Raw genomic sequence first — 15135 nt, forward strand, 5'->3', positions numbered from 1 at the left:
GTGCAGAAATGGGGTCAGAAGACTGCATGCAGATGTAAGGGGGTGCATAAATGAAGTGGGGACATGTCAAATACAGAAGAAATGGGCACTGCCAGCATAATTGGCTGGGTTGAGGTTATCCCAGTTAAACTGGGATGAACTCAACCAATTTAAACTTGGTTGATCTCAGCTGATGAAATATAAATCCAAGGTACCCCCCTTGGGTTTATATTTCATTGGATGAGATCAAACCATTTTAAATTGGTTGAGTGCATCCCAGTTAAACTGGGATGACTTCATCCCAGCCAAATATGTTGGCAGTGGGGGTTGGTCCCCTGCATATGCAGTGGAGATAAGAGGGATAGAAAAGAGTATGTGTTTGGCTGGGGCTGAGTATGCGTATACCTGGGAAAGGTGACTTGAGGGGTGTGACAGGTTGATGACTGGGGCTGGCCGTGTCCATGAGGGTCCAAGAGGGTGTAACTTCCAATCCAACGGGGTTCCAGTGACACTTCCAGTGGTGACTAGGGGTAAAATTGGCCGTAGAATCCATTTCTGAGGTCCATTTGGTGGTATCTTAAGGCCTAGGGTGCGTAAATACATAGTATAGAAAAAACTTTTGATTTTTCACTTTTCCGTCTACCACACCGGTGGTTTTTCCAATTGTATACCAGTGCAGCAAGACAACCATTTCTCTTGAGACCCTGCAGCGGCGCAGCCGCCTTGGCCTCTAGTACAATTAAAATACCCACAGCCAAGCCCTTTTCACGGCTACAGCCCTGGATACTCCCATAGGGAGAAAAGGACTCAGTGTTTACGCCCACTGAAGTCCCCTCCATAAATAGAGGCCTATTTGGCCCTCAGGAAAAGATCCCCCAGACCATTCACCGCCCATAAACTGTAAGTTTGCCGTGAATATTCTCCCCTGCTACTATGGTAGCCTCTTTTCCCTTTTAAACCATCCCCTGCACGTAAAATCCACTGGATTAAACCTTTAAAATATCAAAAATCCCTTATTAGCATATTTACAAGATTTATCCTTAAAAGTAGTTGCCGTAAGACCTCCGCCTCTGACAAGCAGCCAATCAGTTTAAGCGCTTACCACCTACTTTTCTACGCCAAATTTATTCCCTGTAATTAATAATTATATATTATTAATTACATAATAAATCTTCCTCTTTTTAAAGAGTGTTTAAAACCCTTGTAGTGGCCAAATTACCACGTAACAAGTTTAGTAATTTATATTACTAGTGTTTAAATCAGCACAGTTATAGTGCTAGGGCCCAAAACCCTTATTTTGACGGGTTTTTTGCCCTAAGCTTCATAAACAGAGCTGTCATTTGGGGGCCTCATCGTGTTTTTTTACCCAGAGTACCTGTCAAGGATAAAACTGACTTTTTGCTGAGTTTTTTCCTTATTTTTAACAATTATCCCCATCATTTTGCCGTCAGAACTCCAGTTTTTACATAAAAACCAATTAAATCCACTAAACAAGTACGATTTTTTCCTTGTTTTTTGACTTATTGCGCATTAGAGATAAAACCAGTAAAATATACATGAAAAGTACATAAACTAAACTACCAAAAAACATATTTCTGCCGTTTTATCCCTATATTTTGACTTTAGTGTCTGCTCCCGTGCCAGCCACTAAACTCGTCGATAACTACCCGGATACTACCAAATCCGCCGATCCGAAAACCGCGGCCGAGAAGAAACAAGCCAAGCGCACCGAGTCTCTCCCGCCCGGCTTCTTCCTTAGCCCATACCAGGAGCGACAACGACCTCACCCGGCAATGTTACCCGCTAGGATCATCAAAAACCAATTCGACCCGAAAACCGCGGCGCTCAAATTACTCAAAGGCAAAAACCTTTCACTTACCAAACCGAGACATAAAACTAAAACCAAACTAACTAAGTCCCCTCCCGATATGGTCAATACCAGATCAGGAAAGGACCACGCAGCAAACCCTCCCCCCACCAAAAGAGGTCAAGGAGGACGAGCTCGAGGTAGTCACCAAGGAACCCCCTCGAGGTCAGTCTACACACCTTCAAAAGATATAGATAGAGAGATAGACGATTCCATACTGACGTCGCTAGGCCCCAGTCCTAAACAAAGCTCAACAAGACGCTATAGCGATCTTCAAAGCGACAAAGGCCGCTTATCTGAACGCGAAGAACTACGACGAAATGGACCTACTCAAGTCGTACCTTGAGCAGGTGATCTCCTCGTTTCGAGTAGTTCAGAAATTCCTCCCGTGGAAGGAAATCTTGACGAAGCACTCGGACGGCTGGAATCCGTACACGGAGCGCAAGCACATAAAGGTGCTCGAGAACGGCAAGAAACCGGCAAAGGAAAGCAACGAGCGCGATCCGAAGAAACCGTACAAGATCCCGAAGATCGACCGATCCAAACCGGAAGCATCGGGATCAAAACCAAAACCGTACGAGAGAAAGCAGAAGAAAGGCGAAAACAAGTGGAAGGAAACGTTCCGCATGGCTCGCGTTCTGATGGAAGTGAAAGACACCATCGAGGAATAGACCGGAACGCTGACCCTATTGCATCGTCCGCTAAGTTGTTTCACATTACCGAGCCTGCCGCCTCTTCCGACCATGTCCTATTGCCTGAACCTGTTGTACCATCTGACCAAGCCCTGCCATGCAAGCCTGCAGTACCGACCGCTAAAGATCCTATTATTCCATCTGCTAAAGAACGTGTCATCTCCTATGCTAAAGAGCCTGTTATTTCATCGGCTACACATCCTGTTATCAAGTCCTATCCACACGAGATTGAACAACACAAGCATGATACCATTGTTAATAGTCAACCAAGTGTTAAAGACCGAGAAATCAACATTATTCCTAAACAAAAGACTAAAACAGTGCGCCAAGAAGTCCAACGCTTAAACAAGCAAGAGCAGCCTAACAAACAACCCAAAGAGGCGAAAGAAATCTATAAAAAAGATAAGACAGAAAAGATAGAAGAGCTTATTGATCCCAATGAGCCCCTAGCACGTGTGGAAGATTTTTTCAATCAAATTTTGATTAAAAACATCGAACACATTGATAGTAAAATCAATGCTATCCAACTCAATGTACATGATAGCGCTTTTAAAATCAAAAACTTAGCGGAAAATGCGGTAGAAAGCGCTAAAGATATTAAAAATATTGTACCAGAGGTCAAGAAAACTACAGGAATAATACAACAAATTAGCAATATTAAATTGGGACCTGTAGATTATAATAATAAACTACAAAAAGTTACCACAGAAATTCAGACAAATGCTAAAGAAACTACAGTAATTGCCAAATTAAATGCAATACATACTGATATTAACAGATTGGATATTACCAGTAAATTGGACCAATTGAAAATAGATAGTGAGCATGAGTCGGAAAACCGTGAAACTCAAGATGAAAATATACTTGAGATGATGGACAAAGTTGATAAACTAGAACAACTTATTATACACAACAGTGACAGTATGGCAGATGAAATCATCAAAATTAATAATAAGTTTGATGAAATGCAGAGTAAACTCATGGCCAGCATGGATAACATAGCACAAAAAATTGGCCACAATACACAACTACAAGCTCAAACTCAAACACCATACAAACAAGGAATGAAAGATGTACCACCACATCAATCTAGTAATCCTTTTAGAAGAATGGCAGAGGAAGAAACACCCTTGAGAAAGGAGTACACAGTCCCACCAACACCATTCTTCAAAGAACAATCATATAATCCTAGTATCCAAACTATGAGAGACAACTCTAAAGATGTACCTAGAATTAAAGATTGGCCATCATTTAGAGGTGAAGGAGAATATGATCACTTGGACTTTATCAAAACAATTGATTTGTATCAAGAAGATTTTGAATTAAGTGATTCCTCAATTACTGGAAGACTTAACAGCCTCTTCAAAGGTTGTGCCAAGCGCTGGTTTACAGACCTACGCTCAGCAAATGGCAAACAATCTTGGGAATGGTGGAAAGAACAGATCAATAGCAAATGGGGAAGCCCAGCATGGCGCTTCAAAATTGAAAATAAATTTGATGAGAGCACATTTGGTATTGAAAAAGACAATCCACTTAAATGGGTAATATCTCAGAAAGATAGGTTGAAAGCCATTTGGCCTAATTTAACAGACAATGAAGTCCACCTGAGAATCCTCAAAAAATGTGGAGGAGATCTAGAGCATGCCATTAAAAGTAGACTACCCTACAATGCAAGTACTGAAGATATTGTTAATACCTTAGAGGACATAACTACACGTACACGCATTGGCAGAAGATATAAGCCTAAATATCAAGGAGACAAAATTGAGAAAACAGAAGAGAAAAAACCATCCTCGTCAAGAGACCAGAGTTATCAGAAGGATAAGAAGTGCTACAACTGTGGTAAAATGGGCCACACTTCACCAAACTGCCCTCAACCAAAGAAAAACATTAATAATGTTGAAATAGAGGCAGAAGAGACAGCTGAAGAAAAGACCCAATCAGACACAGAGGAAACACATGATGATGGGTCATCAGTATCAGCAGGGTCCTGTAATATGATCAACATAGACATAGAAGTGGCAGAAGCGGAAACAGAGCACAATTTACCACAAGCATGGCATCCTGGACAACCTATAGGAAATATCCAGGAAGCCAGACTGATGAAAACCAAACCTACAAGAGGGAAAGGCTACACAGCTGGTAAAACCAACATTACACATATACTGTTTAATGGTAGAGAAGCAGAAATGTTACTAGACAGTGGTGCATATTGCTCAGTAGTACCTGAGACATACTTGAGAAAATTATGCCCAGACTACAAGGATATTCTTCTACCACTAGGAAAAGTAAGAATAAACAGTGCCAGTAGTACCATGAAGCCAATAGGAGTATTTGAATGCCCCATAATAATTCCTCACCCAACAGGATCAGTAAGAATGACGGTAGAATTCATTGTAATAGAGGATGCAGTAAGTAAACACTTCATCCTAGGAAATGACTACTTAAATATCTATGGCTTTGACATAACCAATAGCAGAGAAAGATACTTCACTATTGGGAATGACAATAAAAAGAAGAAATTCCTATTTAAATCCAAAGAGCCTTTACCTGTGGAACAAGTAGAAATACAGGATGAAGAAAAAGAAAGATTTGGAAGGGAACAACTAGGAGAAGCTAATTTTAATGATAAACTGAGTGTAGATCAACTATTACAGTTATGCAACATGCTGTATAGGAACAAGACAGCATTTGCATCAGATAAAGAACCACTAGGGGCAGTTATAGGCCACAAAGTGGACATTACATTAAACATTGAGCGCCCATACCCACCTTTGCTAAGGAGACCAGCCTACCCAGCAAGCCCCAGAGCAAGAGAAGAGCTTGCAAAACACTTGGATGAGCTGGTAAGGCTTAATGTCCTTAGAAAAGTAGGGCATAATGAAGAGGTGGAAATAACCACACCAGTAATTATAACCTACCACAATGGTAAATCACGTATGGTAGGAGATTTCCGTGCACTGAACACCTACACAGTCCCAGACAGATATCCTATACCAAGGATACAGGAGACTCTGACTAACCTAGCTAAAGCAAAATACATTGCAAGTATGGATGCTTTGAAAGGATTTCATCAGAATGTAGTAACAGAACGTGCAAGAAAGTACCTGAGAATCATAACACATAAAGGAGTATATGAGTACCTTAGAATGCCTTTTGGAATTAAAAATGCCCCATCACATTTCCAAAGAATGATGAATACCATCTTCTGTGAAGAACCTGGACTGGGATGGCTAATTATATACATAGATGACATAATTATATGCTCTGAGACTTGGGGAGACCACATGAGCAGAATAGAACTGGTTCTTACAAAGATAATTAATGTCAATATGAAAATCTCCCTGAAGAAATGTGCATTTGGATTTGCAGAAATTAAAGCACTAGGACACGTAGTTTCAGGACTAGCATTATGCATAGACCAGAATAAAGTAGCAGCAGTGTTACAAAAACCAGCACCTACAAACAAAAAAGAAATGCAAAGCTTTCTTGGGTTTGCCAGCTACTATAGACAACACCTAGAAGGCTATGCAGCCATGGCCAAAAGCTTGTATGAGATAGATTCTAATGATACTGCCTTTTAAATGACCACAGAAAGACATATGGCATTTAATAAAATAAGAGAACATCTGACTAGAGCACCTCTATTATTAATGCCAGATTTCAAGAAACCTTTTGTATTATATGTTGATGCCTCAATGGAAGGACTAGGAGCAGCACTCCATCAATTACAAATCATCAATGATAAACCAGTGGAAGGTCCCATTTGTTTCATATCCAGACAACTCAAGAAAACTGAAGCAAGATATGGAGCAAGCCAACTAGAATGCTTATGTGTTAAGATGATGTTATAATTTCTATGTGATAAATATGTAATTCTGTAAGACTGTTGAGCGAGGCTACCAGTCTTTGCTATATGATGATTTGTATATACAGTGATGATAATGTGATGATAAGATATTGTGTGATGAAAGAGATGATGAAATTACAACTGGGCCGAATGGGCCTATTTATACTAATGCCCACCACTGGTGGGTGTGAATTAACCCGGTGGGTCCTCCCCTCCTATCAAAGCATTTGAGCACGCTTGCTTTCTCAGTGCGTTTCACTTGCTTCACTCTGTACTTACCAAGAGTCACTCGCCTTCTCTTGACGATTGTGCGCTCAGCAATCAGTGCTTTTCTTTTCCTTGCATTCATTCTGAATGCTACTTTGACATTCTCGGCTAACACTTGCGCATTCGCATCTATGAGCGCAGCGAGCTCCTGACTTGACCATTTAGCCTGCTTGGCTGCTTTTTGTCTGCTGTGTTGCTCTCGACGGTACCTTAGTGCCATCCGCACATGCTGAGCATGTTCGGTGGCCTGTAGTTTGGGTAGACGGGGATCGTCTATCTCTAGTTCGGTAGATCGAATGCGTGACGGTTCCTGTGACATGTCGTGTGTGACACTTGCTGATGATTGGGTCGAAAGCACACACAAACTGGCTGAGGCCCGTTGTTCAACACACCCCCTTGCTTTCGGCGCAATCATCGACAACGGTAACAACCCCATCATCGATGAGAACTTGGTGTGTTTTTCGCGATCCAATGCTTTGGTAAAGATGTCGGCGACCATTTCGTCTGTTGGTACGTATTCTATTTGAATTTCCTTATTTATTACCAGATCTTTGGTGAAATTGTAGTGTACTCCAATATGTTTGGTCCTTGCGTGGTATACTGGGTTTTTGGCTAACTGAATTGCACCTTGGTTGTCCGACCAGATTTTTGTCTTTTCAGATACAGCACGATGTATGTCAAACGTCAGTTTCCGGAGCCATTGTGCCTCTTGCAATGCTGAAAGGTACGCTCTATATTCTGCTTCCGTTGATGAGGAACTTGGTCCTCCTAGCTTTTTGCTCCGCCACGACACGAGTCCTCGTCCACATTGGAAGTTGTATCCGCTTGTTGATAAACTATGGTCGTCTTCTGCCCAACTCGAATCAACATACCCTTCTATTTCATGACCGCTTCCGGCTTGATACAGTATTCCCCAGTCCTGCAATCCTTTCAAATATTGAACAACTCGTTTAAAAGCTGTCCAGTGAGTGTCATTTGGGTTTTCAAGAAACTGTGATAGCTTTCCGACCGCGTATGTTATGTCTGGCCTTGTACATTGGGATAGATAATTTAATGATCCTATGGCTGACCGGTAATCCAATCCTCTTTCTCTGAACTGTTCAGATTCTTCGGGTGTTGACTTAACGAGCTTGATATTTGATTGCATTGGGGTACCGGTGTGGAACTCCGTCCGTGCGTGGGCCGGCGGCAGTTCTGGGAGGGATTTGAGTGATGTAGTGATGAGTGCCCTCCTGTGAATAAGGTCGGATGAGCTGAAGATCAGGAAGCGAGGAAGTTGGATGATTGTTTTACAACGGCGTTGAGCGCGCGTCGGCGGTTTGAGTTATTCGAAAAAGAGGTGGGGGCTAATGGTGCCTAAGTCGCTTTGAGAGATCACGAAGCAAACGCCAAGAGTTGGGGAAACGAGGGGATCGACAGAAGAATTGAGAAGTTAGAGTTCTAACTCTGTCTTCGAGGGATCAAGAAGGTTTGAGATCGACGGATATTGCGAGAAAGGCCGCCGTACAGGCAACAGAAAAGGAAGCAGAGACTCGAATGAATATTCTAGGATCGATATAAGCTCAGCGAAAGCACTACGAAGCCACTCTCAGATCGGGATCAAAAAAGCTGATAGAATTCCTCCTTGGATCAGAAAGGGTTCTATGCCTCCCCTTCGGCTAAGCTCAGATGAACTTAGACTCCAGGGAAGCGCCGCGCACTGCGGACCCATCATCATGCCCCGCGCGCCCAAAACAAAAAAAGAAAAGCATAATAAAGGAAAAGGAACCAACCCGCCACCTTCAAAACCTCCAACGCGCGCACAGAGAGAAAAGGGAATAAGAATAATAAAAAAAAGAAAACAAGATAACCAGCACCAGGACATAAGGAAACAAAGAACAGAGGAGCAACAAAAAGGAAACTAGAGACGCCTCGCCGTACCCGCTGCGCGCCGAGCCGAACTGAGTTTTGACCGTGATTCCCTGACTGTACCGTGTTGCGCACCACATCTCCTCCACGCTTGCAGTCTGTCCCTAGACTGCTCGCGTCCGCCTCCGTTGATTGAGTGTTTGAATGGAAAAGACTGGAGAGACCGTTGTGGTGTTCCATATGCGTGACAATGCCAAAAGCCCATTGCAGAGGTATTATAGTAGAGGGAGTGTGTAATACAGTGCGGGGGAAGTAGGGAAGAAGGAGCAAGATGGGAGGAGAGGCCTTGACCCTCAACATTGGGAATGGAACAGGTTGGACAGTGGATGCAGAGTGTGTGGAAGAGGATGGAAGATGGCTTGGTTGCACAGCAACACATGACATCATGCAGCGCAGTACATGCATGAAAGTGCTGTGTAGCTCAAGCGCCTCATGCAGCATATATCCCTCATTGTTTGTACGCATAGTGAAGCATATGCAGGTAGATAAGCTGTACAGGAAGTGCCTCCCGCAGCATAAATCCCTCATTATTTGTACATGAAGCACATCATATGCAGGTAGATAAGATGTATAGGAGGTGTCTCCTGCAGCATAAATCCCTCATTGTTTGTAAGGCAGTGCAGCACACGCATGCAGATGCTGTGTAGTTGAGTGTCTCCTGCAGCATAAACCCCTTGTTGTTTGCACATGCAGCGCAGTACATGCATGAGAGGCTGTGTAGTTGAGATCCCCTGCAGCAATAATCCCTCATGAGGAGCTTCCCTGGAGCAAAAATCCCTCACCCTTCAATATATAAGGAGGCCCTTTCCCCCCTCACCAGACTTTTCCCCATCAGCCTACAGAGGTTTGGTCACAGTGGTTAGTTAGTTACGGTAGTTAGTTAGTGTTGCAATCAGCCTAGGAAGGTTTGGTCACATACGGTAGTTTAGTCAGCAGTGCGGTTATTAGCGGTATTAGTGGTTAGTAAAAGTAGCGTAGAAGTTTAGTAGTAGTATTAGTGTTTTTTTTTGGCAGTAGTAGAACCCAGCATAACACAACAACAAGTGCGAGTTAAACAGCATATTAGTAACGTGTAGTACGAGTATCACAAAGTAAGTATATTGCCTGCGAGCAAAGAAGTTATAGCAGATTTGCTAGCCTGTTGAATCAAGTGATCTAGGTCTGATAGAGATTACTATATGAAAGTAAGATCTATCTTGGAATCAGCCATATCTTTATAAATATTGATTACAAGACTCTTAGATATTTGCATAGTATTATTAGAGGGGCAGGTCTTTCAAACCACCCGTAAGTTGTAATAGCCTTTCAACCTATTAAGCAATTTATTTCCCCCTCAGCGGATATTTCACCAAATTATATTTAGTGTCCCACACGAGTCCTACACCGTTGAAAATGACCTGAGAGAAGAAAGAAACAACCAGGGCCACGGCGATGCTCACGAATGTGGCTGAAGCAGAGTTTTTACACGAAAGCGGTAGAATTACCCTGGAGGTGCACAATTGGGAGGACTTACTTTTGGTCTCCTGTGCCTCCGCGGGAATAATACCGTTTTACCTGATCCGCCGAGAACCTCCGCCCCAACTGAGTGCCGTCGAGTTCTTCAAGAATGTAGGAACCTCCATGCACCTGGCGCACAACCCGGAAGGGCCCATTCCAGCGGCCGGCAAATAACTTGCCCCACTGCGTTTCGAGAGCGCGGTTGTAGGCCAATACCATATCACCAGGCTGGAGAGGGGATCGCAGGCGACTCGCGTTCTTCTCTTCCCAGTACTTGACGGACCCTTCTCGTGACTTCATCAGCTTCTTGTGCGCTAACTCGCGCACCTCCTCGCTGCGCTCCAACTGTCGAGAACGCGCCACTAAAAGATCCGCAGTGTTGTGAACCTCGTCCCAGTCAATCCCTAAATACGACTCCATTTCCAAATCGATCGGCAACACCGCTCGCTGACCGAAAACCAGTTCGTAGGGTGAGTAACCCGTCGTGCGTTTTGTGGAGATCCGATCCGCAAACAGGACCAAAGGAAGGTACTTCCGGCAATTCTTAGCACTCTCACCAGCAAGCTTGACAAGGGCGGCCTTGAGGGGACCGTGACCGCGTTCTACCATACCCTGCCCCTCAGGATAATAAGGAGTAGAAACCCGATGCTGGCCCGGGAGCTCCCTCAGCATCTCTGCCAGTTTACCACCGAATTCCGAACCACCATCAGTCGAATATGAGCGCGCCAAGCCGTAGCGCATGGTCCACTGCTCGTAAAGGAAGGTGGCCACCGCTTCTGAACTGAGAGTGTTAAGAAACTTGGCCTCTACCCACCCAGAAAAATCGTCGCGGGCCACAATTAAGTACTGCGCGCCGGGTGCTTTAATGTGAACGACATCCATAGCCACACGCCCAAAGACCGAGGTTTCGCCTGTCGGGCCACGAATCTCCAAAGGCCGCCGTAAATCACGCTTTTGGCACGCGTCGCAGCTCTTGCACCACCGCGCAGCACTCTTCTTCAAAGAGGGCCACCAAAACCTTTCTGACACGCGCCGGTAAGTTTCAGTCTCCCCACGGTGCCCTAGCCCCTCGTGCAGTTGCGCCAGTATCTCTTCTTGCTTTGATGGAATCGTGACGACAATTCTCGGGCACGGGGAGCCTCTCTTCATGAGGCGGCCCGAATGAACAAAAAAACCAACAGACTTTCGTTTGAGCGCTCTAAAGTCTTCGACCGACATTCCATCAGGCGCCTGGAGATCAAGGAGATAGCGCTCCAACTGGCGCCAAAAGCCCTGTTGGAACCCAGTATATTCGCCATTGCCTGCTGTCAGGCAAAAACCCAAAGGCTTAATGATCGGCTCCTCCTCGTCGAACTCAGAATCCGGGGCCAGCTCGTTCTCTTCTGCTGGTCTTCGCGACAGCCCATCCGGCATCAAAAAGGTTTTTCCCGGACGGTGTCGGATGTCAAATGAGAACAACTGTATGAATGAAACCCATCGCGTCATGGGAGCGTTGGGTAGGCTCGGAGCGTTTATCATTTCGATGAGTGAATGCGCGTCGACCTGGAGTTCGAAGTGTTGTCCCCACAAAATCGTCTGAAGCTTCTTAAGGATTCGCGCGACGCCACAAAGCTCGAGTTTGGGCTGCGAGTACCGCGATTCGACATCAGAAAAGAGGAGAGATTTGTACAGGGCGGGGCGATCACAACCATTCGTGTCCTCCTGCATGAGCACCGCGCCAGTTGCATGAAAGCTTGAGTCTACAGCGAGCTTGATCTTCCCAGCGTCCGGCCCATACGTGATCTTGGCCAGAACGATGTCTCTCCCTACAATGACCTTGAGTCTCTGAAACGCGGCCTCACACTCCGCCGTCCAAATCCAATCAGCGTCCTTGCGAGTCAAGCGGCGTAGCGGCAAACAGATCTCAGACAGGTTTGGAATGAAGATCCGAACGTAAACGACTACGCCTAAAAAACCTCGAATCTTGGTGGGGTTGAGGGGCGTGGGCCAAGACAATATCTTATTCACTTTTGTTTTCGCCATACGCCTCCCCTCCTTGCACACTACATGTCCCACGATCTCAAGTGCCGGCACGCACGCTGCTAGTTTTGACGCGGAGACCGTGAGACCCGCCTCTTCAATTCGAAAAAGAATGCGCTCCAGGGTCGTCGCGTATTCCCAAACGAACCTTCGGATGCCCGGATGCCACGACAGAGCCTCGTTGTTGTAATCTGAAACGGGGCCCTTGATGCCTCCATCATCTATGAAGATGCCCGCATGCTCCGGTATTTCGTCTTGCAAAATCCAGACCATCTGGGCCTGGTAGACAGCTACCGAGTTCGTCGCCCCTTGCGGAAGGCGAGTGAGCTGAAACCTTCCCAGTGGCGTGTCAAAAGTAGTGAGCGGTTGGGAAATAGGGTCCAGGGCGCGTTCGTCGTATCCGCCCATAATATCACCCAAACCGTAACAGGCTCGACCAGCGAAAGACTCCACAAACTCGTCAGTAGCGGGTGGAACTCCAGCGTCTTTAATTGTAACCTTGTTCAAAGGCTGAAGGTCATGCACTACCCGTAATTTCCCGTTGCTTTTGAGGACACAGAAGACCGGTGAAGAATAACTCGAAGTGGACTGTTCGTACAGCCCATTCTTGGCGCGCTCGCGGACTAGTCGAATAAATTCATCGAGCTTGGCTGCAGGGATCGGAATCTTTTTCTTCTGCCAAGGATCGTGCTCCACCACCGGTATAATGTAAGGCAAACCGTAAGAGTCTTTGAGAAGGCCTCTCTCCTCTTCGGTGAACGCAATGGACTGATTACGCTCCGACAACACATTCTTGATGAGGTTCAACTCGTCCGGGTAGAGCCAGCCCTCGGGTCCGAAATTCACGATCGCCAACCGCTCCTCCGTGACTCGTCCTCGCGGAACGAACGGACCCGCCAAACTTCTAGACAGACCCTGATAGGGGTCTCGCGACAGAGGTGGCCGTTTCAAAGGAGGGTTGAGATGCTGAGGCATGGGACAATTGACTGGCTTAACCTTTCGCGCAACTGGTTTATATTTGGCGGCCAGGGAAAGGTAACCATTCGCCTGCCAAGCGTCAACCAGCGCCTGCTGAGCCTGATGGGCTAACCCGTGCTCCAGAAGCCGCCACGTTCGATGCTCTTGTCTGTCCTCAAAAGCCGCCTTTTCTGAAAAAGAAACACCAGAAAATCTTGTGCGGCTCACGAGTGTGGCGGTCGTAGGGTTTTGACGAAGTGCGGGGAAACCCTCGGAGGTGCAACTTTGGGCGGAACTTACTTTCAGTCCCAAAGACCTCCACGGCACACCAAACTTCACCCATCCTCCCTCGCACTCGAATAGTCGCGCATGTAGTTTATCCTCATTGCGGAGAAACTCCTCCGCTGCCGCTTCCAACGTCGAATCTGAAGAGGAATCATCGCAAATTTGTCCTAGGCTCACATGTGTGGCGACGTATTGCTTTCGATGGTGCAGCGGAGAGCCCTCGGAGGTGCATAACTGGGGAGGACTTACTTCTGCTTCCCAGTGCCTCCGCAATGCGCCAGTGTCCTCCACTGCAAACAACCCCTTCTTCAAACCCTGAGACGCTAGTTTACCCTCCTTGCGGAGAAACTCAAAGATGACCGATGGAGCTAGTTTTTCCTCATTGCGGAGGCGAAGTTGAATTGCTAGAAAGTTCTCATTGCCAAGACGCGTCCGACGGGGCGGAAAACCGGCTGGAATAGAAAGGTGGAGAAAATTCCCGGTGGGGCTCACATACGTGGCATGTAATGTTTTCGACAACGTAGCAGAGCCCTCAGAGGTGCATAACTGGAGAGGACTTACTTCTGTTCTCCAGTGCCTCTGCGGAAACCCATTATCCTCCTCATACGCTTTCCTCTGATCCTGAAACGCTGGATCTTGAGAAGATAGAGTAGCCGCCCGTACCGAAAGAGTCAAGCCGGAAGAAATTGAGACTGAAGAAACGATTGGGAGTGAAATATTTTTGGATTCTTTTGACTTTTCTTGATGTTTTTGATGTTTTGAATTCGGCTTGGAATGAAAAAATAACGATGAGCGCGCCAAATGAACCTCTTTGAGATAAGCTAACCCTTCAGCACGAGAGCGAGGCTCTACATTAGCTCGGCCGATAGTAGAGTTAGCTGAAGTCATAAAAAATGATGTTCCTCTTCAGGATCATCGCGAATGCTGGCCATCCGCGACAAAACCGCTTTCCTTCCCTTCCCAGGAAAGTCGCGTTCCCAGCGCCCCTGGTCCGTGGCACACAGCGATATCTCGATTTGCCGGCCCTCTGAATCCGGCAACAGAATCTTCTCGCCGCCCTGGCCTGAATAAAGGAGGGTTGCTTCGAAATCAATGAGAAAGGGACGACCCAAAATCAAGGGTCCCTCGGCGCGGGTGATCCAAAAGTGGCAAGACCCAATGATCGTGCGCCCCACGCGGATCTGGACATCCTCAGCGACTCCCATCAACTCGCAGGATTGATTGGCAATACCGTAAACCGCCGAGCTAAAATTTACGAGTGGGCTAATGTTAAATTTGTTAGCCATCGCATTTGAGATCAAGTTCAGTTGGGAGCCGGAATCGATCATGGGAGAAGCTGCACTCTCCTCATCCCCAATCAAACAAGGCAGGAATCCAAGGGGGCACGAATAGAGCCGCGAGTCCGCTCCGGGGCCTTCCGGGTCGGGTCCCTCTGCCAACAACGTTCCGGAAGCCGTCCTGAGTTCCTCGGTGCCCGCTTCCACCCGACGCTTAGTCACCCACTTTTTCCATCCCTCTGCCATAGCCGGAGAAATTGCTAAGAGCTCCCTGACTGTTACTCCTGGAACTGGAAGGTCAGAGACCTTCTTGATCATGTCGTCGATTGCGTGAGGCTGATCCTTGGAAATGGCCCTCTCAAATCGAACCTTCGAGAACTGGCGGCTTTGGTTTGCTAGACGGCTCTGGTGCTTCCGTGCTTTGCGGAATGGGATCCGCCGACGGCGCAGCTGGGCTCCTCTCAAAAAGCTCGGGCTCTTCGTCCTTGTCCTCCGCATCAGAATCCGCCGGAGGCGTCGCGGTCTTCCTGACTGGCT

Source organism: Puccinia triticina, chromosome 3A (assembly GCF_026914185.1).
Source record: "Puccinia triticina chromosome 3A, complete sequence".
Classification (NCBI taxonomy): Eukaryota; Fungi; Basidiomycota; class Pucciniomycetes; order Pucciniales; family Pucciniaceae; genus Puccinia; species Puccinia triticina.